This window comes from Sylvia atricapilla, chromosome 6 (genome assembly GCF_009819655.1).
Source record: "Sylvia atricapilla isolate bSylAtr1 chromosome 6, bSylAtr1.pri, whole genome shotgun sequence".
NCBI classification, from domain to species: domain Eukaryota; kingdom Metazoa; phylum Chordata; class Aves; order Passeriformes; family Sylviidae; genus Sylvia; species Sylvia atricapilla.
Genome location: NC_089145.1, coordinates 50118396 through 50142383, shown reverse-complemented (window position 1 = coordinate 50142383; position 23988 = coordinate 50118396).

Genomic DNA, 23988 nt, shown 5'->3' with positions numbered 1-23988 from the left:
GCTGAGTAGGTAGTAATTAAATGTCATAATTTTTAGGCACACATAGTAATGTTTCTTCCATTCAAAGAATGTAAACTTTATTAAACTTGGGGCACTTACTTTAGTGTGGATCTCTTTTTAACTAGAGGAGTTGAGAGAATGTATTTGTGGGAAATCTAAGGAAATTGGTCCATCATAAGAAATTCATGTGGTGCCATTTGTGCATCTCTCCCTCTACACTTACAGCTAACTCCCCTCTCATGTTCAGTTATTTATCTTATCCCTTCTGGGGGAATGTCCCTCAGTGCCAAGACCTGTGTATCAAAATTGGCATGGTTCTGTCTGTTCAGTAGTATGGGTGTTCTTTGTTCTGATTGAGTGTATTTGACTAGAAAAAAATATTAATCTGGGTTTTTTTTAATGAAAGTAAATGTATGTGTTGTTGAAAATAAAAGCTGAAATAATTTGTTTCCTTTCTTTGTAGTCTTTATAGTCCTACCACGTTTTCTGTTCTCCTCTCTGTGAAAAACAAGTCCACCTGCCCTCAGTCAGATGGGTGCATTGTAGCACAGGAAGTAGAAATTCATCTGACTAGCCAAACTAGTAAAAAGGGAACATACAGCACCTGGGTAGACACACACAAGAACAGTGCTTATAGCCATGTTCCTCTGCTATAGGAGAGCATTTCCATTATGCCCTCTTACCTTTGGAGCTGCAACCAAGCCTGTCCTTTTCAGACACTCAGTGGTCAGCATTACTTTTATGATTTTGAACACTTGCATGTAAATTGTATGCCTTGAAGCACTTGTTAAATATGGATTTCTTCGGGAAAGAACTCAGTATTTTGAATTCTGAGAGACAAGATTGCAAGAGTGAGCAAGTTGCTTCACTCCTACAAATCAGTGGGCCCTGACAATATCTGCCTGAGGATGTTAAGGGAACTAGCTGATGTCATTGTGAGGCCACTCTCCATAATCAGTGAGAAGTTGTGGAGATCAGGGGACATCTCAGATAAGTGGAAGAAGGCAAAGGTCACCCCCATCTACAAGAAGGGCTTGAAAGAGGATCCAGGAAATTGTAGACATATCAGTCTTACTTCAGTCCGTGGGAAAATTGTGGAATGAGTCCACCTGGACCCTGTCAAGTTGGATGAAGCACAAAATTGGGAAAAGACAGTATAGATTCACCAGAGGCAAACTGTGCTTGACCAACTCTATCATTTTCCATGACAAAGTAGTAACTTGCTTGGCTGATGTGGGGGTCACAACAGGCATTTTCTACCTGGATTTCTCCAAGGCTCTCACTATGGTTTTCCACAGCCTCCTCCTAGTGAGGCTGGTGCATTGGGGTCAGAAGAAGTGCTCTCTGTGGTGGGTGGGGAACTGGCTGCCAGGCAGCAGCAGGGTTGGATAAGTAGCTCCTTTTCAAACCAGCAGCATGTCACAAGTGAGGTCCCCCGGGATATCAGGGACAATATTTTAGTGTCTTCAAAAGTGATCTGGAAGATGGAATCAAGTGTACTCTGGTGGTGATGGCTGATGGTACCAACACATGAGAAAGGAAGTGGACACATGAGAAAGGAGAGCCACCCTGCAGGTTGACTTGGATAGGCTGTGGGCTAGCAAGAACCTTAGGAAGCTCTACTCAAATGTTAGGTTTTTGCACCTGGGAAAACATTATCCAGGGGTGCAGCACAGGTTGGGATCTAACCAACTTGAGAGCAACTCTGTGGACTGACCCTGAGGATCCTAGTGAACAAGCTCTGTACGAGTGAATAGTGCACTGCTGTGGAAGAATAAAGATGACAGGATGCTGGTTTTCATCAACAAGGGCAGCAGCAGAGGTAAAGATGTCATTATCCCACTGTAATCAGTGATTATCAGGTAGCACCTGGAATAGTTTGTTCAGCTTTGGTCTCAGCTATAAAAAAGAAGTTGTGAAGAGGCTGCAGAGGGTCCAGAAAAGGTCCATGAAGGTGATCTAGGGACTGGGAAGCTGGCCATATCAGGAAGGGCACAGAGAGAACTGTGTTCAGCCTTGAGAAAAGAAGACTTAGGGAAGATCTTATCACTGGTATTTAAATGGTGGCTTGAAAGACAACAGAGACTCACGTTTTGCAAGGAGTCATGTGAAAAAGATGAGTGTAATGAGTAAAAGTTACCTGAGGAGATTTGATGCAAGAATATATATTCACATTGAGAACAGTCAGCCACTGGAATCTCTCCAGGGATGTGGTGAATTCCCAAATGTTCGACCCTTAAGATTTGTCTGGACAGGACGCTGGGACATCCATCCAACATTATTTGGACCGTGTTTTTGTCAAAAAAGGTTGGATCAGGTTCACTTCCAGCCTGGTTTCTATGCTTTTATGTTCCTCTGACATATTTGTCTAATTTGCCCAATTGGAAGATCCTGCAGTGTATGTAATATGCCTGCTATCACCAAAATGTGCATGTGTGGTGAGTGATCTAAGCAGGACCAGAATATGGAGCTGTGTTTTGTCATATGAACATTTTGTTAGTGTTTGCAATGTTTGGATCTGCTAGTGGGAAATAGATGTCATCCTGGGTGGATACAAATAAAGCCTGTATAATATACTGCATCCTACTCTGTTTTTGTTTACTCTAGATATTAAAGCAAAATTTCCCTAAAGGAAAATGTTTAGAAGGTGGTATGTTTTTCACAAATATGTATTTTCCTGTCTCCATGTTCTACTAAGCAGGCAGCCTTAGTAACCATAAGACCAACAGCACAAGCTTCCAAGTGATGAATTACTATTAGTGCATTTTTGCAACCTCATTAAATAATCTAAAAGAGCTTAATTATATAAATCTACATCTGTGGATGTTTTAAGGAAATATTTCAAAATCAGCTGCCAGCTTGATTTCATGCAATAGATAATTAAGTTATGGCCCTAGTTCAGGAGAGCATTTAAGCATGTTGTTAACAGGGTCTGCTGAAGGTAGAAAATTTAAGTGCTCTTAAACAGAGGCCTTGGAGAAAATTTAGTTTCTATTTGAACTGATATAACTATGGAAGAGGTATGCTCTTTCCTAAAACAATGAAAGGTGAAGCAGTACCCTTGAAAAGAAAGATTTTGTTTCTTCTTATACAAGCAGTCTATCTTGTGAATATTATTTCATGCACATACTGCATATATACTCCAGATTAGCATAGAACAGTACTTTTACTCTTAAGGAATGAGCATCGTGTCACTATTTCTTCTGTTCTGAGTTTACAGCCAAAGCTGGAGGTTTCTTCTTGCGTGAACTATTTATTTCATTCCAGCTATTCCCCCCAGGTCCCCTGGCCAAGTCCTTCTACAGATCATGTAGCATCTGCAGAACTGGTCAGCAGACAATAAATCAAACATTTGGAGCTTGCAGAAAGAAAAGAAAAAAGTTGAAAGAGTATGTACCTTACCCTTTTTAGGGATCACCCCATCAGGTTTTTTTTGCTTTTCTCAGTGATCTTTCTGTTAAGCAGAAGTATTTAATAAGTATTTGTCAGAAATTTGAGTCATCTGTGAACACATGCTAAAAGAGAGGAAATTGCAGAGTACATTTTGATCTAAACCCCATTGTAATTGTGAACCATTTTCCAAATGTCTCTTGAAACAGTGTACCTGCTGTACTGCAAGCAAGATAATGCCTGCTGTTTGTTACTACTATGGATTATTAGATGTGTTGTCTTAGAGTGTTAAAGCACCTAGGTGAAATTTTGCTCTCAATATATTTTCCAGCTTATAAAGGAGGTATTTTGATTCTGTTCATATTGTGTTTTTTGGTCATATATGCAGCAGAAGTGCTGATAGTGAAAGAAAATGGAGTTCCCAATTACTGAAATGCACATTAATTGCATACACATGCATGGATGTCACACATCCATTACACAATTACACCCCACACCCATACAGCAGAACTGAATGAGAGAAGAAAATCCATCTAACCTCATAAAAAAGATACAGAGATCTGTAGCAAAGCCTGCTTTTATTTTTATATCATTCGTGTCTGTATGGGTGAGTAAGGGGATTTATTCAGCTTCCCATATGCCAGTACAGGCAATCTGTCAGAACCTGGCCTTAGGCAAGAGTAGTACACTTAGGCTGCTGCTCCTGGAGCACTGCAGCAGGGTAGGAATTGTCTGGAAGAAGGTGAAACCTTAAAGCTCCTTCTGCAAGATGCTGGTTCTTGTGATAAAACTGACTTAACAAGTCCTAATCTTTGACCTCTTTTTTATGACTTGTTACTCCCATTTACCTTTGTTGTGCTGTGAGGTAGCAGAGGTAAAGTTCTAGGTAAAGAGCTATCCTTATTTGAAGGTATCTCAAAATTGGTGCATGCACAGCTTTGATGCTAGGGAGGAAAAAATGGATTGACGGGGCACATACAAGACAGGAACTTCTTCCTCCAGCTTTGCCACCACCTGAAACTTGGTGGGTTTTTTTAGTTGTATGTGATTTACATCAGTAGTGCAGCACACCTAGGAAGGCTCATCTACTCTCCAGCCCTGCACAGCTGGAGAGTGCAATACTGGAGTGCCTGCAGTGTGCCCTCAAAAGTGCTTTGCTGATTTTGGAGCTTCCAGAAAATCTAAGACTATGTGATTCTTCCTCTAGCAGGACAATACCTGCTTCCCTGCTCCAGATGAACCAAGGACTGGCGGACACTTTGTATTCTGAGGTTTAAATCCAGAGAGGTTGAAAACAAGAGAATGACCTCAGTGTCCTAGAAGGAGAGTAGATACTGAGTTTGGATCTGACAAATACTGTATTTTGAATCTGAGCATACATGTGCAGGTCAGGATGGCAGTCATGAGCCTCAATTATCTTACTGCCTTAATCATGAGTACTTCAAATATGAACTGTTTCTTACTCAGGATGTATTTTTTAAGGTTTAACATTTTTTCCACAGCTATGATAAATGTACTAGTGCAGGTATATCAAGTACCTAGGGCAGTAGAACAGAGTTGTTTCTGCAGCCCTCATTACTGCGCTATTTTCTTTCCTTTTTTTCTCCTACCTAGTCAATAAAGTTTGTAAATTCTGTTTACTCTTCTCTAGAATCTAGAGCATTGAAAAGTTGTTCTTTTCTTGTGGAAATTAGCAATTAATTACTTTCTGTGCCGTGTTAAAATCAGTACTCCTGCAGATAATTTCTTTCTGATGACATGAAAATTTTCCACTTGAGATCACTCCGTGACAATATGAGGAAGCTCTGAATATTAAACAGTGAAAGGTTTGTAGATGTGCTACAGGCAGGTGTGTGATTTAGTTGAGGCCACTGTTGAAATTTTGAAGACAAACTTAAGGATGGTGTTGGTCTGGGAAGTAGTCTACTACAAAATTGTATTTTCATTCTTGGTACAGGCATTCTCTACTCAAAGGAACTATCTTGGGGCCCAAAAAAAGTTTCTAGATATTATTTAAGCTAATGTTATTTGCCCATTTTAGTGCTTTGTTAAAATGGTGTCATAAAGAAATGAAAGCATAAAAGTTGTGTGCAGGTGTCTGTACTCAAATTCTTATCATTGAAAACTGTTATTAGATTGTTAGTTTCTTCTGTTGATTTAGCTCAATGTTCTATACAGTTTGTAATAAAGTCAGTCAAATGTAACTCTTAATTCTGCTCTATGTTGGTACAGTGATTACAACACTTGTTTTCTGGAGAATGACAGTGCATTTCAGAGACTCTTAAAAATACTGAAATTGCTACTCTATCTGAGAACTGCTATAGTTTTCCTTCTTTTATTGACCAGACTGCATGTAAAATGTAGGTTCTTATATTGCACTGGACAAGGGTTTCTCCATCTAACTAAAAGTTTTGAAATCTACTCAGCTTCATGAATCAAACATTTCTTGGCATCCAGTATACTAAAAGCCTCTGGAACCAAAGAATTAAAACTGAGATACAGGTCTTCTTTCTGCTCTCCACATCTAGGGGTTACAATTATGCACAGTACCTTTAGAATTAGATAGGATCTGTCCGTGGTTGTTTCTCTCCTGCCTTGGACTCAATTGTCTATGAAATTGAGTCTATTTTATATTCAAGTTCCATTTTGGCTACATTCAGCCAGGGTTTCATGGGGATTTTTTTCATGCCTCAAACCTTAGGACAATGGTGGTGATGTTGTTGGGGTTTTAAGATGAAACTCACTTTGTAACTAAGGAACATTACAGATTTATTTTGTTGTCTTGTTATTAGGTTTACCACTGATGGCCATGATGTGGCTCTCGCTATTTGGTTGTATGTAATAATGGAGGCATGTGCATTAGCATTTTGTTTAAGGAAACAACTTGCTTTTTTTTCTTGGTTGAATGCTGGTACTGCAATGGTAAGTAGTGACTACTGGTCTATCTGATACGTGTTCTTTCTGCAATTAGAAGTATTTTTAATTTCTAGAATAACCTGGACTTCAGTGCTGCATGTATGCTCAACTCTCCTAACTCTTTTAAATCTATGGGTATCTAGTTTAGATGTTCTAGTAGCTGTTGAAGCTTATATATTTCTCCCTCTGGCCCGTAAGTACTTCCCAGTGTGGTCTCTTCACAGTAGTGCCTATTTCTCACTGAACACTCTGGAATTACTTGAAGGGAATTCCTGTACATCCAGCCATCTAGCTGAAGAGACTAGGAAGAGTGTCTGTACATGAGGAGTGAAGAGCAGGATCTCTGCATCTATTGCTCTTCTAAATGCATATACTTAAAGGGCCTCCTCACAACATGTAAATGACATTTTTTTCTTGTTTTCAAGTACTGTTAATTCATGTTTTTTTCTGAAGTCATTTGTTACTGCTGTCATCCTTAGGGATCCCTCAGGTGTCTGTCTGGGTATTCTTTTTTCTCTTCACTACTTCACTGTCATTTGTGGCAGTGACTCTCACATCTTTCTTTTTCTGTTGTTTCTTGACTGTCATAAAAATGAAACTGCTTCTAAGTTATCTCTTCTCCAGCACTGTTGGAAACTTTGCTTTTGTTCACTGAGGCTGTCACCTTTGGTGAGACCTCAGGAGAGAGACAGCTTATTGTTTCATCTCATATGGCTTGTAGCCAAACACATCTTTTTAATTATTATTATTAGGTAACAATAAAAAGTGGAGCATGGGGAAGGTAAACATGGCAGTAAATGTGTTTGGAAGGCCCATTTTTCAGCAAATCTGTGGTTCCTCTTCTCCCTCCCCATGCCCCAAGTGGACACACTCTGTTTTCATATCTCTACTAATGCAGATACAAGTGATGAATTGCTGAATCTGACCATTTCCCTGTTAAATTTTATCCTTCCTTTCATTTCCAATATTCATTTCTCCTCTACTCCTTCTAGGCTTGTTACCATTCATGCTTGCAACTTCAGCACTGTTTTCAGCATGTATTTTCAGATATGGAAAACAGCTAAAACATGTAAACACAGCAATCACCTCTTACATGGGCATATTTTTGATTCATATTAGTATACAAGTATTAGCGTATTAGTAGTTAGTATATTAGTATATTGGTATATTGGTATTGGCATATTAGTAATTGGATAGTAATTAGCTGCTATTAGCTCATTCAGATGTATTTTTTCTCTTCACATTGAAATCCTCACTCCTGAAATGTTCTTGTTCTCAATATTTCAAGTTTATTAATGATGTACAATATAACCTGCATTTTTCTTATTAGAATAATTTATGTGTTTGATGGCAGAATTTGACATTTTGTTAAAAAAAAAAAAAATCTTTTAAAATGTGCCATTATCACACCAGTCTGAGATGACTCTGATTGTAGAAGTTTATTGGATCCAGCTATTTTCTTCATTTTTTACAATATGGGTTCAGTGCAGTATAAACTATTCTGCAGTTGTGACACTTGAGTGGTGCATCTGGCATTCAGCATCTCACCAGCAGCCTGACAGGGATCACATGACAGCAGCAGTTCTCCCTGTAAGCTGCAAGCCATGGGCTCTTTCCAGTCTTAGTCACTGCACCCATTTCACTGTGGTTACTCTCCATATCTGAGCTGCAAATCAGAAGCAGTTGCCCAGCTGAGGTTTTGAGGGTGTTCTGAAGTGATGTGTGGGATGCTGCTTTCACAGAGCAGGTGTTTACCTCTGTGTAGATTGTATGGTGATATGAACCTGGCAATTTCCCTTCTGAAACAACAAAGAAGAATGCAGATAAAATTATCTGCTTCATGTATATAAGACCTAGGCAACTGTTACCTCGCCTAAAAAACAAGCGAATGAATTGCTTTATGTTTGTGCAATGATGTTTAAGTATGGGTTTGAAACTAAGTTATTCTAGTATAGTAAGATTTTATAGCACTAAAATGTAATACTGTTTGTGTATATAGTATGCAGATATATTACACTGGCCACCAAGAGCAGGAATAGAACCTGCTTTTTACAATTACATATGGATATAAGCTTAGGTCTGCATCTGTGACTCAGGAACACAGGAATACCCATGCCTGACCTTTCTTTCAACATTTCTTTTTTCTTTTTCCAGAACTGAATGCCTCAATGAGCATATGCTTATAAGAAATTTGAAATAGTTTATTTGATAAGTTGTTGAAAATACTGCAGTTTTATATCTCATCATGTCTTAAGCAGTAATGATGCAAAACTATACCCTGAGATATGAGATCCTTACTTGATAGAAATGAGTACAACCGTCCTGAAGTCTTTGAAAAACTGGCACTTTCATCTGGCTAAAAATGGAAATTAACATCCAATCTATGATAATTTCACAGTAAAAAGCAAATGAATGATTTAACAATGACCATAATCCAGCTTCAGAATAGATTACTTAGCAATATAATGTATTGTCTTTAAATCCCCAGTGGATTAATAAAAAAATGATTGTGTGGGGTTTCTTGGCATAACCTATCCTGCTGTAGGCTAAATTGAAGATTAAGATACCTGATTAGAAAGGTCCTTTCTGGCTCCAAAATGCAGGTCTATGAAAACTAATTGGAAAGGGGATAAAAAACAGCATTTGCTGTGATAGAAACTTACACTAGCATATCACCTTACTGATTTTTGTATGTGTTTGATAAGTTGTTATGAAATATTCAAAGAACAAACAATACTGCATTTCTGATTTGAACCTAGGAGAGTACAGAAAAAATAAACCCTTATCAAAGGAACCTTTTAAAAGAAACCTCACCAGTTGCTCTTCGGAAGAAAAGTAGTTAGTGTTTAGAAGCTCCGTTGTAAAAAAAAAAATAAATCTTGTCCAACATGTGACAATTGATCACTGCTTGATATTTTGTCTTCTTTTTAGTTTTTTGACTTTGTTATCAGGAAATGGGAAAATGCACTAAAACTAAATTAAAGAGTAACTGAGGAAATGGGCACTCTGCCTCTTCCTTTTTGAACACTGTGGGTCTTCAGATTCTTGGACATATGACTGCAGTTGAGCTTTTGGGGTTTTTTTTAAAGATTTCTGCCTTTCTGAAGCAGCACTGCCCACAAATGGAGCATGTAATTCTTGTATGAAACTAAACGGATTGCTTTTTCTTTTCTAACATCAAAAGTAGCAATGAGTAAGCTGGAAGACATTTTTCTAAGAGTGGCCAAGGTGTTTCATATGGATGACTTTAAATCAGTAGGCAAAACGTTATGCCACAGCAAGCTGGACACTTTCTATGCAGTTTCATGAGACTTCTCTAAACCTAGTTTTGCACATACTTGGTGTTTTTAGGTAAATGTTTATATTCTATTGATAGATAAGGAGAATGGAGTTTGTAATTTTATACACTTTTCAGGCAGGTTGTACTGTTCCTGGTAAAAACCATTCTTGAATTATTTTTATGGCCATTTTGATTGATAAACTCTAAGTTTAGATTTAGAAAATTTATATGGTTAGGAAAATGATATACATTAATACAAGTCCAAAAGTATTTAATCTTTCATTTTCTCCTTTTTCTTTGTTTGCTTTGTGTATCAAAAGAGAAATTAGAAATTTCCAAGGCAAATTGCTTCTTACAGAGGAGGTGAAAGGTTCTTGTCAGCTTACTTTATCAAAAGCATAGACCTAATTGTTTTTTTCAGTATACTGACAAGGATTTACAGATACTTTGTTCACTTCATTTTCTTGCAGAGGGAGTAGTTTCTTTGAAAATTATTTTCAAAATTGCCTGATATTCTTTTACCTAGTTTAATTGCTGGCTGTTGATGATATTCTGGCAACACATACTTTCTACCTCAAAGAAAGGAAGCTGAGAAAGTAAGAATAGACTGGTCCCAAGGGAAATTTTAATGAGTTATATATACATAAAATTAGACATGAAGGGGATAAGTAAACAGCAAAATGAATTTTTAATTGCCACTTGAGCACAGTGTGTATTTGTGACTAACATTCATGATTTTTCTTTCTTTGAAACATACTCTTCTGTATTTCAGAAAAACTTGACAGGTGGTGTTTTTTTGTGTAACAGATCTCCAAAATGAAAACTGTTCTGAAGGGAATTTACTGGTACCTTAACACTGTTTCAGCTTGTGTGACAGTGTTAATGCTCAGTCTGTTTTTAGGGGGTCATCTTACAGGACAGTGGGTGATGTACGTGCACAAGATTTTTGCATGCAGACTCAGAACCTATGGAAAGGATTTAACTTAGCTTACTTTTTTGTAAAGGAATCTATTTAAAAATTGCCAAAAGTGTCTGGCAGAGTTTGAGAGGTAATTAGAAACTTAGCAAGCTTCTGGTTGTAAAGAAAGGCCTGTCTGCAAGTTGCTTGGCCTTTGTTCAAGGTTCTGACAATGACAGCAAGACTGTTGATAGTATTACTGGAGTGTTTTAGAAAGCAGCTCTGTCCATCCTTCAGTGGTAGTTTCACCTTTCCTTTTGCTTGTATCTCTAGTGAGATATACCTGCTTATTCATGGAAGTTGGGTTGTTATTTGTTGTCAAGAATGCTCTTCCCTTTGCAGAACAGAGGACAGTGGGTTACCGTGTACAGGAAAATCCATTTTACAGAATATTTAGACACCAGGATTTGGCAAGAATAAATAAGATTTGTGTTCTGTAGTAAATCTTGGCACTTTTGTTTGACTAGACAGCTGCCAGCTTGCTCTGTACCTAGCCAGAGATGCACCTCCCTGCCAGTAGCCTTGGACAAAAAATAAACATAAGCACTCAAAGATGTGCAGGACAAAGAGAATTGATGTTGGTGTGCACACCAATGCTCGTCTTTGACAAGAGACTGGTCTGGTTGATGGAATAGAAGCTTTTGGGACAGATTTTCTGCTAAACTATAGCAGTTCACATTCTGTTGAATTTCACACGCTTTGTCATTCATGACAACAGAAGACAATAAATAAGGCCTTTTCCTTTTTGGATTATGTGTGTCATACAGTAAGTTTTCTTTTTTAGCAGAGAAAGCTAAGGGAAAATGGAATATTTTATAAAGCAAAGAGTTGGGTGTGCCAGATACTTAAGACGTACTTAAGACATTTTAGTGTGTTCCTGACCTTCTTTGCTAAGGCTGTCTATCCTAATATTGATAGAATAACTAAAATATTCATTTCTCTTTTATGACTTGCCAAGCAGCTAAGCATGTAAACAGGTAAGCACAATGCAATTAAGTGTGCTGTGTAATCCTCTGTGTAATCTCAGCAGAATGCCCCTTCGTCACCTGATAGAAAGATCTTCTCTCATAGGATTTGAGGGGTCATGCTGCTTTGTATCTTGATCTTTGCTAATCCACCTTATATTTTCACATTGAGATTTCACATTTTTCTGCTTGCAACACTTAATCAACTTATATTTCTAAGAAGATAGTGGCATGTCTTGCGTGCTTGACAGTCACCATGAAGTGGGAAGTCATGGAGTCTGTGAACAGCTTATTTGTTAATTAAAACTGAACTATCAATCTTGTGACTGGAATTTTATTTGCTACTTCTGCACGAAATACTGCTCAGAAGTCTGATTAGATATGAATTATATCTCCCAGAACAAGTAATAAGCAGAATTAAAAGGATGGAATGTATGTTACAGTGACATATTCTGCACTGGTTGACACGAAAATTAAATGACCTGGTAGGTTTTGTCCGCTTAAAATTTGTATCCATGGCAATCCACACCAGGTGGTGCTGTAATACATAAGCTTTGCTGTTCTTATTCCTAGCGAGTTAATGCTTTCTTTGGAAGATAAACTCGATATTAGCACTTCATTTTTTTATTCCAGATTCTCTCAAAAGGAAATAGTAGAAGCAGTGAGGGAATAATCCTGAACCTTGATTTTTTTAAATCAGAGATTCTGGTTCTTTACATACAATACTGAGAGCTGAACTCTTAGACTGTCAGTATGGCAGCTTCTTAGCTGGAAATATTTATTCTGTTTTACATGACATTTTTAATTGTATTCCGAGATAATAGACATGTTAGAATTGTTACTTGAAAACTCTCAAAGTATGGTCTTAATGGAATTTCTTGTTAGATCCACAGTGTTGTATCTTGCATTACAGTGCACATGGAAATTAAAATTTTAGACATTTTACCTCTAGTATCATGGAATCTGAACTTGTCAGATGAAATTTTAAGAATTGAGTAAGGGGTTTGGATACACAATTTGAATAAAGTCTAAATAGGACTAAAACCTCCAGTCATCTTTGAAAACTTGCATCTTCATTCTTTTGCTACTGAGTTTTCCTCTTTTGTCCTGCAGTTTTTTAATGGCAAGAATCATGCTTCTGGCTTCTTAATTGCTTTTTTTCATTGTAGGGGACAAAAGCTGTTTATCTTGGTTCTTCTGTATCCTGTTGTGACCACACTTAAGATCACTGGTTTTGAGAACTTTTGAAAGGTGGAAGTAGGAGGAGAAGGGGACATTATTAGATATCTGAGGCTATATTGTTGTATATAAGAGAGCTGTATATTGAAAAGACTAGGAAGAATATATAGGAAAATGTTATATACCCTTGCCCTGGCCAACAATCTGTTAAAATAAAAAGCCCTAAACCAGCCCTCAAATTCAGTCTCTAATGTTTTCTTACAGATATATTTCATAACCACTTTCAAATATCTTCTAGTTCAGTAAATTAAAAGCAACCTGAAATTTGTTCTCTGAGGATTTTTTTTTTCTTCTAGAGGTCTGTAAGTTTACAAGATGTCAAACAGAGTACCTAGAGAGATACTTATTCCTATGCCCTGCCCCAGCTTTCAACATGAAGCACAGCCCCAGACTTTATCATCATGTGTTAATGTCTATACTTACTAGAAAAAGCATGTTTAACCATGTTTTAAGGTGGCTCCCGAGATTAGGGTCTAAAATAAAAAGTAGGAAAGTAACAGAGATGAAAGAAGGTCCTGCAAGGGCTGGAGAGGCAGAAAGGCTGTGGATTAGAAGTGCAATTAACAAAAGGCTGAGAACAAGTTTGGTGCAAAGAGAGGTGGGCTGAGATAAGCATGGATGGCAAGAAGGAAATGTGAGCCAAGAACTCAAGAATTGACAGCAAATGGTCAGGTTGGATAATTACCAGAGAAAGGCATCTATAGTCATGATGCTCAGACTTCATTTGGGGCACCTGCGTTGGAATAAATTAGCCAGATAAACCTTCCACGCCTCCAGTCACAGAAATACAGGGCTGGAAGTCAAGTTTTGGGTCGTCTAGACTTTATTTTTGGGACCAGACTGGAACAAACACTCATATAGGAGAATTGGGTCTTCAAACACTCTCAGTATCTTCTCTAAAGCAAGCACAACCCCAGCCCTAAAGTTTTATAATGGAGGTAAAATGGAGCTTAGTGGCTGTTTCATTGTAAATATAATTGCAAGATTTCTAATAATTAGAACTTTGGAAATGGTGTTTGATAGTCACAAAAAATGTTCACTCTATCCCAAATGATGTCTTCTTTCTTTCTCATTGTGATCTGGAGTTGATCTGTAGTATTTGTCATTCAGCACAGCACAGTCTTCTAATATTCTTTGGCACACCATTATATTGCTTGTTCATGTTTTAATAAAAGCTAGACTGCAAGTTATTTTACACTCTTTAGTGAGGTTATATAATTTATATGGTTGAATGGGAGAGGGAAAGTAAATTAATACTGAGTTTTTAATATAATTATATTAATATATTGCGTTAAGTAGGGCATTGTATGTGGTAGCACAGGTGCTTCAAAGCTGAGCTAACATGCTGTTTTACCTGGCTCTGCAATTCAGAGAAGTCCATATGAACAGCATGCTTCCCCTTTGTCCAACTCCATTTTTCACTTAGTGTAGTCATTCTGCTTCAATCCACCTGATTATTAGCAGTATTGTTTCTGTCTCTGCAATTCAGTGATTCTTTTTGCTGGTGGAAGGGCAGATGCTAACAGGATTAGATAGTCTCAGATTTGATAGAGTTTAAACCTTTGAAGCATGAAATGTAACATTGTCTAATAATATTTTCTTTGCTATCACAATGGCTCTTTTGTGACTCTGCACAACATGTACTCATGTTGGAGTGGGGTTTTTATCCTTTCCTGAATTTTTGTTTAAGAGGCAAGATCTTGAGACTGTTATGTTTGGTATCACTAAAGCCTGAAATATTTTCATCGAAATCACCTAAATAATGCACACACATAAGTGTTATAGATACATTTATCAAAACCAGAAAAACACATCTGTTTGATAGTGTTAACTGAGCTTTTAAAAAAAATTGAAGTAATATCAAGTCCGACCGACAAATGTCTAAATTATCTAATCTCCTACATCTCAATAGATGTCCTGAAAGTGTATTCCTTACTCTTACTGGCATGTTTAATAAGAAGGAAGGTATTTTTGTAGCTTGTCCTTTCATGTAGACACTATTATTTACCAGGTCTTCAGTTGTGAAATCTCTTTGTGTCTCTGTCATCAAAAGTGACAAAATGGTGAGATGTGAAGCGGGTGACCTGAATGATCTGAATCCAAATGGTTTATTCAAGATAATATGTCAGGGTATTGCCTGAGTTGAGGACAGAATAGTAGCCCAACTGTTATAGTTTATTAATTAATGCTGTTCAAAAGTCAGCCAACAAGTAATTTAGATTTTGGCAGAGAAAAGATTCTAAAGTCTAAAGAAAAATGATGATTTGGGCCAAAATGTGCAGTCATATTTCAGGGAAAAGCCACTGTGAAAATAATTGGGTGTAAGTAAGTACTGCTGGGTATAATTTTCTGTATTTTAGAAATTACTAGAAGTTATTCACTAGAAGTTTACTGTCTTTAGAATAACTAGAAGTTATTGAAGTCTTTCTGATCACCTGATCTGAACTGCAAGTTTTACCTGACTGATATTGTTTGATCAGGCTCTTTACACATTAGTTGTTTTTGTGGGTTCTTTGATTGGAGTTACAGGGTTTAAGTTAAAATGTTTCTGTGGTTCCCATAAGTTCACTCCTAATGAAATACGTGGGGCAATTGTGATTTCTTTGTGTCTCTTCAGTAAGATCACTGGGACAGTTCTTGATCTGTCTGTATATTTCTGCTGATACTATTTTCACAGTTTATTCCTTTCTCTTATCTTCTTTGGTGTCATGCTCTGTTGGATATCATATGCTTTACTTGCCCTCCTTTTTATTTTTGTTTTGATATAATTCATGTTTCTTCCTTCTATTGCCTTCTTTATAACATCTTCCTCTCTGCTGGTTTCAATCATCACTTCATTGATGGTTAATTTCCAAATGTGTGTATCTGTGCCTGATTCTCACACATTTTTCTGTTCTCAGATCTTCAGGCTTTTCTTCCTGGATGTCCTTGTGTCTCATTAGCACATCCCTGAATGTTTAGTCAAAACCGGCATTTTGCCTCTTAGTAATTATTCCTTACTTTGCATGTTTTGTGCAATTTCCCACTCCTCATTTAGTTTCCTATACTTCTCACTGTATGTTCTGCACTTGTTTCAGTCTTCTCTTTCTTAGCTCTTTTTGCCTTCATAAAAAGTCTTTGATTTCTTCTTCTTCGAAAACCCTGGATGTGTGTACAGACAGAGGAACAAGATGCTGGAGAGCAAGCGCTGTGGAAAGGGACTGGGGGTCCATGGCAAGTTGAACATGAGTCAGGAGGATCCAACCCTGTCCTGGGGTGCATCAGGCACAACATTGCCAGCTGCACGTGGGAGGGATTTGTTCTGTTCTGCGCTGCACTGGGGCAGCCTCACCTCAAGTCCTGGGGGCAGTTTTGGGTGCCACAGATTAAGAAAGACATTAAAGTGTTGGAAAGTGTCCGAAGGAAGCCACAGGGATGGTAAAGGGTCTTGAGGGGATGCCATATGAGGAGGGGCTGAGGTCACTTGGTCTGTCCAGCCTGGAGGAGACTGAGGTGAGACCCCATTGCAATTACAACTTCCTGAGAGGGGAAAAGGAGGGGCAGGCACTGGTCTCTCCTCTTTGGTGACAGTGACAGGACTGAGGGAATGGCCTGAAGTTGTGTCAGGGGAGGGTTAGGTTGGATATTAGAGAAATACCTATTTCTCTAATTCACCCAGAGGGAGGTTGGGCACTGAACAGGCTCCCCAGGGCAGTGGTCACATTCCCAAGCCTGACAGAGTTCAAGAAGTGTTTGGACAATGCTCTAAGCCACACGGTGTGACTCTTGGGTATGGTCCTGTGCAGGGCCAGGAGCTGGACTTGGTGATCCTTGTAGGTCCTTTCCAGCTCAGAATATTCTGTGATTTTATGGTTCTTACATCGGGTTTTTTTGTTTTTGTGGGGTTGTTTGTTTTGTTTTGTTGAAACCCTTTACTCTTGTAGCAATTACTTTATCAATAATCTCTTAATCCTGTATAGTGTTCTCTATGGTTTCTTTTTGCTTTGATGATATTAACTATTGTGCTTTGTTGTGTTACTATGTACATAAGTTTTATAAATAATGTATTTGGAATAATGAATTTTAAGAATTCTGTGAAGATAATCCACCACTTCAGCTTTTCTTAACAAGTAGAACATTCCATCATGGTGGGATGACTTTTGTGTATAGTGTTTAGCAGCTCTATTTTGTTGGCCTCAAATAATGAGCTCTTCGCAAAATTAGGCTATTAGTTTGATTATTTATTGATTAATATATACAGGCCTGTGATCTCACTTTCATTTCTCCTAGCATATCAGTATGGTAGTATTTAAAGGCTTATTTAAAGTGCACCTGACATTTAAGCCAAATGCATATAAACTGGCTTTTGGAATCTCCCCTAAACACTTCCCTTCTGTATCCCTTAACCCAGAGCTATGCCAATCGGGTGGTTTTTGGGGGATGGGTTTTTTTAATGGGTTTTGTTGTTGTTGTTGTTGTTGTTGTTGTTGTTTTTGGCAGTTGGGGAGGAAGGGAAGAGTTGGGTTGGTTTTTTGCTTTTTTTTTGGGTGTGGTTTCTTTTGTTTGTTTTGGGGGGCTTTTTGCTTTAGGGTTTCTTTTGGGGTTTTGTTAGTTTTGTTTGAGGTTTTTTTGTGGGAAAATGAATGTATGGTTGCATATCAAATGTATGGGGAATTATGACTTCATAAAGTCTGTGGTTTTGTTTGGGTTTTTTTTTCTGTAGGCATTGTTTTGTGTCCTATACCTAGTTTTCCTGCAGCACTCTTGCTGTCAATACCTATACCAGTGCTTTATTTGGAAGGCTATTCAATGTTCTAATGCCTTTATGTGGCTGCATTTATTATTAGGGAAAGGTTCTACTCATCTTTTGATGTTCATGTCAGTTATTTATGGTACATTATTCCCTCTTTACATGTTAATTTTAGACAATTACCACCTGCTCCTCAGCTTCTTCCAGCTGCCACTGACACCTCCTGAGCCTGTTGGCACAGCTGTGCCATCCTCCTTTCCTTGGAAGCTGTGCCTTCTTTAGGTCTTCAACCAAATTTCTTCCAGCTTGATGAGATGGCAGAGGAGCCCTGTGAACAGTGCCCCATCACTCTTCCTTGGCTGCAGCCTCTTCTATCATTACTGACATAGGTGTTTTTTAAGGTCTATAGTTTTTACTGTATGTGTCAGAATGTGTCGTTTCCTTACGTTTTTACCATTCACAGCCCAGTCTTAAGTGTGGTATGGCACACCCAGGAACCAGGGCAGGCCTCTTCCAGTGTCAAACACCACTTGTATCTGAGTCCTCTGGTGATCTCCTGTGTTCCAAATACTTCCACAAATGATGTTTATTTCAGTCTGGCAATCATTTTCCTAAGTGCCCCAGCATCCCTTGAGTAAAAGGGGCTAGGCCAGCTTGGGCTGCTGTCACTGTGTGTTACAGGGTATGGCTGAAATTCTCTGACACTCAGGGGTTATCCTTGCTTCCTTAAGGGGTCGTGTTCCAGCTGCTTTCTATGGGGCATTTATCTTGGGTGGAGCACCACATTTCACTAGAGTGGCTGAGCAATTCCGGGGTTGCCACTCCTTGACCATGCAGGTAGCAGAACATGGTGCCCACAATGCCTGGGTTAAAGGCTGGAATAAGGAGCCCAGTCTGACACTGATGTCTCAGTGCTTTTCCTCCCTCAGCTGTGTCAAAAGCCTTACATTATGGCTTTGGGCATTATGGCCTGTGTCCTAGCTCAGCTTTGTTCTGCAGTCTGTGCTGGGGGTGTAGCTGCATCAACTCTTAATGGTGTGAATCCATTGGGAAAAGGGCACTTGTGCCGTTGAATATAATGGCTGAATTGTCAACATATGTTTCTCAGTATTTAAAATTTTGGTTTGCCTACCAGCGGTCTGTAGGTAATATATCACTGGTGTAATATATAAGTATAATTATTTCTCAGTGTAAAAAGTGCTGTAGTCTAGCAGAATGCAGTTTTACTGTTTAGTTACAGCTGTAACTTGAAGTTTATTTCAGTGAAATAAACTGCAAAGGCAAATATGTCTTTGCTTGGTGGCTTTATTTTAGATAAGATCATCACAAGAACTTTATCAGAGTAGATGAATAGGTGCCTGATTCTAAAAAGAAGAAGTTTAATTGAAATGAGACCAATATTAATAGGAACTTCTGTAACTGGTGGGCTGGATTTGTGCTGATGACCTTACTTGGACAGAGCACTGAGCCCCTTATGGAATCTTGGTCTTTGATTTATGCTATGTAGTTGTTATGAAGCACCATAAAAACTTCTTCTTTTTTGAAATATATAATTCAAACAGTTTTTCTACTTTAGAATTCTTTTGTCTAGTCCTAAACTCAAACTTGAGACTCAACATCATGCACTTACAATATTTGCACTGTTTATGCCTCTGAACCTTTCTAATTAAAGCAAAATATGTGGGCTGGAATCTCAAACTGATGTAAATCAGCAGAGCTCCATTAACTTTTGTAGAGCTATGCTTCTTAATTTCAATATTAGCTTTTCAGCAAAAATGTGCTTAGGAAATGAGAGTAAAAGGGAACCAAAATTGAAATGAGTTTTACTCTAATTTATGTCTGCAAAGTGCAAATATGTTAAAATCCCCATGTTGACCAAAAAAAAATCCATACAATTATTTTGCTCACTGAACCATTTAAGCTGTTGATTCATCTGCAGACACATTTCAAAGTCTCCCAACTGTTAAATTTAGGAAGAAAAAAACCAAACTGATAAAAACAAGCTGTTACTTGGTTAGCTGCCCAGTCATGTATTAAACCACAATATATGCTTTCACTGTAAGAATGGGAAGAGGTTTTTCTAGTGGATGGAACAACTGCTGGAAATCAAACTGGTACATATCATTCCCAACTGTGGCATTAATCACACCATGCAGTTGGGGAAATCATGTCCTGTCATTCAGCTTGTGTCTTCACTGCAAAATTAATTTGATAGATCTGTCTCAAATTAGTTTAACATCGATGAGATGATCTGCACTGGAAAATGATGCAAGAGCCTCACACAGTGATTGAATGACTGCAGTGTTGGTATCAGTGGCTGATGAGAGGTGCTGAAGTAAGCAGTAACGAGTGCTTTCTGACAGACTAGCCAACTGGAATTAAGGCACTGCCATGCTCAAGGATTTTAAAAGGCATAATCCATTATTAAGCAAGAAAGGGTTATCAGACCTTACACAGACCAGGTGCAAGATTTTATGCCCAGTATTTGTTGTTTTCCAAGTATCAGAAGAAGCATTTTCACAGAACAGAAGACTAGAAAAATGGTACTCATCTGGTAGCGTCCTTTAGTGTTTGCAAACCTTTGGTTTCAGGTGAATTGAAATACACAAATGGGTCAGTCATCTTACTGTCTTTGTCAGCTACGTTGTGCCAGTCTGTTGAAGGGAGTTACAATGACATTATTAAGTCAAGTTAATAGATTTAGTAATCCAAAATGGGCATATAAAGAAGTTTTGAAATGTTAGGTCTGGCTCTCTGGGCAGATGGGATATAATTTTTCAGATCAGCAGTTTCAAGCTCTGCTTGCCTTATATCAGGTGAAAGCAGATGAAGTTTATGGTGAGGCTCTGCTGTCTTTAAGTATTCACTGTCCTGGTTCACATTTCTTGATTTTCTGACCACTCTTTCAACCACCTTCTGCTTGTGCAGCCATATTTTATCAGATTTCTCTTAATGACTGTCTGTTTTCTGGTGCATAGCAGGAATACAAGGAACCACTTTATTTGTGCATGTTGATTTTTTTTAAAGTAACTGTTTAAGGAAAATCTAAATAGATACATATAGAGATAATGTGAACAGAATTATATATGTATTTATTTATGTTCTGTGTATTTCTAATATATATTAGGAACATGGGGTTTCCTCTTCAAGTCGTATAAACTAGTACTAAGAGTGCAAAATCAGTTTCTGAGCCACGTGATGTAATGAGATGAAGATGATACAAGCTTATTTTAAGACAGAAGAGTAGTGCAGTGTTGTTCCTATGTGGGCAGAAGTGAAAGCAGTCTGTATGTTTTGCAGCTGTATGTTCAGATTCCTTGAATGGCACTGCACTGTGATGTTGGTAACACAGGAGTCTTGCCTCATTTAGACCAGACTCAAAAACATCCATTGAATCAACAATTTCTACATGTATTTTGTGGGCACCATCTTGGTGTGATGTTTCTTAAGAAAATTTTGGATGGTGTTCTGAGAGGTTTTTTAATTTCATGTGTGTGGTTTCAGAAAGTCCTTTATAATATATGGCCTAAATATGTGCTACTGTTTGGTATGTGATGTCATTTTCCTTTTGTTCCTCTTGTTGAGAATTTTGTGCATATGTTGAACTGATTTTTTTCTGCCTTCCTCAGGTTTCAGATGCTGATTCTTTTCCTACCATGTTCTGAGACTATAATTCTTAGACTTTGTTTTTGTAGTTACCTCAGTGATATTTATAGACAGTGATTGTTTCCCATGCTGCCTTTCTGATGGTCCATGTAAATGTACCTTTCTTGTGTCTCAAGTTTGGACACTATAATTTGGTGCTTGCTTAGCCTTTTGTGAGCATCCATCAGGTACAAATATATTTTTAGTATATTGGTTTGGGATTTTCTGCAAAATGGTAGCTCATAGTCTGTATGCAGACTGAGTAATAAACCAGTGCAGAATAAGCTGGAGAGAGCTCATCAATTTGCTTGTCAGGCAGTGACGCTTGGAAAGGAATTAAAATCTGCTATCACTCTTTAAATTGTTTGCACTATTGATGGCTACTCTGGCATGAAAAGTACATGCACACAGTACATGCACACAGAATAGTGACAGTGGGATGCCTGGTTTCACAAAGCAACACTTCAGACGTGCAGCTTGAGGTTTTTGTAGAAATTGAGAAATACCTGAGTTCAAGTGAGCTATTTGTAGTACCAGCAGCAGTGAAGCAGGAGCTCCAGCTATGACCTATATATCCAGGCTTCCAGCTGGGCTCGTGCCATATGAGCTGAAGCTTGTGTGACAGTAGTTCCCCTTTTAATGGTATCTGAGCTGGCTGGATTAAAGAGAGACGTGTTGTGTTTAACAGTACTTTCTTCTACACTTAACTTCTAAGGTCTAAAAAACCCCTGTACAGATCTTTCATGATTGGGCTTTGGCATTACTAAATTGGTGTACCTTTTTTCCCCTTATTTCCTTCCTTTTGCTCATTTTACTTCAGTGGCTTTTGGCCTTGTATTCTGCTTTGTGTAGCGTTGCTCTAAGTAGAGTTTGTCTCTCCTACTTTCTGTGAATTGGTGTGAGCAACATTTCATTGCAACATTTGTTTACAGATACTAAATAGCCATGGAATAGCATTCTGTGTGATTGAAGACAGTGTGAGAAGGACTGTAATTTCAGATTGTGAAATTACTGTAATGTTTATCTTACTACTTTACAACAGTGGAAAACTCTCCTGCTGTTTGCCTCTATTTTATATTAAGATCACTTTTATTCTGGAATAATTACTATGCATTTAGGAGATAAATCAGTTTCCCTCCCTCAAATCTCCAGTGCTGTTTAATAGGCTACTAGTACATGGAAGTCTTAAGAAGCTGGTTTTTACTTACCAGATTCCATATCAAATGTGAGGGTATTGAATTATGTAGTGGAAGCTAGAACTTAAAAGAGATTGTTCTTGAAGTACTGCAGTACTGTTTACTGCTTCTTCTTCAGTAATGAGAAAATGCTCCAAGAGATGTTGTCTGGGGAGGACAGTGCAAATCTGCCATTTGAAAAATTATTTATGCAGTAAACAAATTGTGACATAGGAGCTGGAGGGCTGAATCTTAGTTGCCTTGGACAGGATTACTTATGTGGAAAAGGTGAAGTAGATTGTTTGTCTGTGGCATAAGAAACATGTTGATGTCGTTTTTTATTAGTGAGCAGAAACTGCGTGCTGGAATGTTCATGTATCTGTGACTTTGAGCTAAAGCATATGAACTGAGAAGTAATGCTAGTAATCTTGTGTGCTCAAAAAGTGTAAACCTGGCCCCACAAAATTGTGATGTTTGTTTAAAAGATAAACAACAAGTCTGAGTCTCTTTTTTCTTTGTCTTCTGGATTTTGTCAATCTTTTAAGTTTTTGGGCTTGTGCCCTCTTCTACAAACACAAAGGCTAGAAACAGATTTTTTGTTTTAAGTGAAAGCTGATGTTCTTATATAATTGCATGATTTCAGGACCCTGGTTTCAGAAAAAGTAAAAAACCCAAATATTATATGTTTTACAAAGAAGTAATGACACTTGGCTATACCACGTAAGCGTGACTCACATGGAAAAACTGTTGTGCTTCTGATTTCCATATGAAAATGAGTCTTTCAAAGCACCCAGGGATACGTGGAACCAAAAATTATACTTAATGTTTGACTTCAAAGCTTGACTTCATCCAGAGGTTTTTAACACTGTTGGAGGGTTTTTTGAGAGCTTAGTAGGTGCAACTTGAAATAATTTTTCAAATTTCAACTTCCTTCCAAAATAAATCAAAAATTGGAGAACTAACCAGCAGATCACAGCTTTGTGGCATCAACAGCCTGATTTTTTTAAGAGCTGGGTAGGACGCCTGCATTCCATGAAAATGTTGGCTTTCCTGTACTTACCTGTGTCTCTTGGATATTCTGGCCTCAGTAAGGTCACCAAAGAGGCCTTAAGGCCTCTGCCTTATTGCATCATCTTTGAATTTTACCTGTTCACTCTTGGTAAAAGGAGTTTTTTTTAACAAAGTACAGGAAAACTCACTGCTGGAAACAAACTTAAATTGGCAGGGGTGGAATAAATGTTTGAGTAGGTCTTTTTACAGCTGCCTTCTGTAATTTTCCTTTTATATCTAGAAAGAGAAGCTTCTAAGTAAGAAAAGTTAAACAATATCCACGCCTGACTTCATTGGATACCTTTCTCTGGTCTTAGCTGGCCTGACTTGCTTGGTCTGCTCTTGCTCTGCTGTCTCATGCCCATTTGATTCTAGAAAAGCAATTTGTTTAACTTAATCTTAGCCTGGTAGAATCTTAGCCAGGTGTAGTTTTTGTGCTATTTCTACTTGAAGAATATCACCATTTTTCTAGATGGTTAAAAGCCCTGCTTGGATGGGGTATATTGTAAGTATTAAATGTGGTTTCCTTTTCTATGCATTTGGGGAAAAAGAATGGTGTGTGCCAATACAGCTGCTTTTAAATGAGCCATGCTGAAGCTTTTACTGAAGTAGAAGGGATTCAAAGGCTTATTATTATGCAT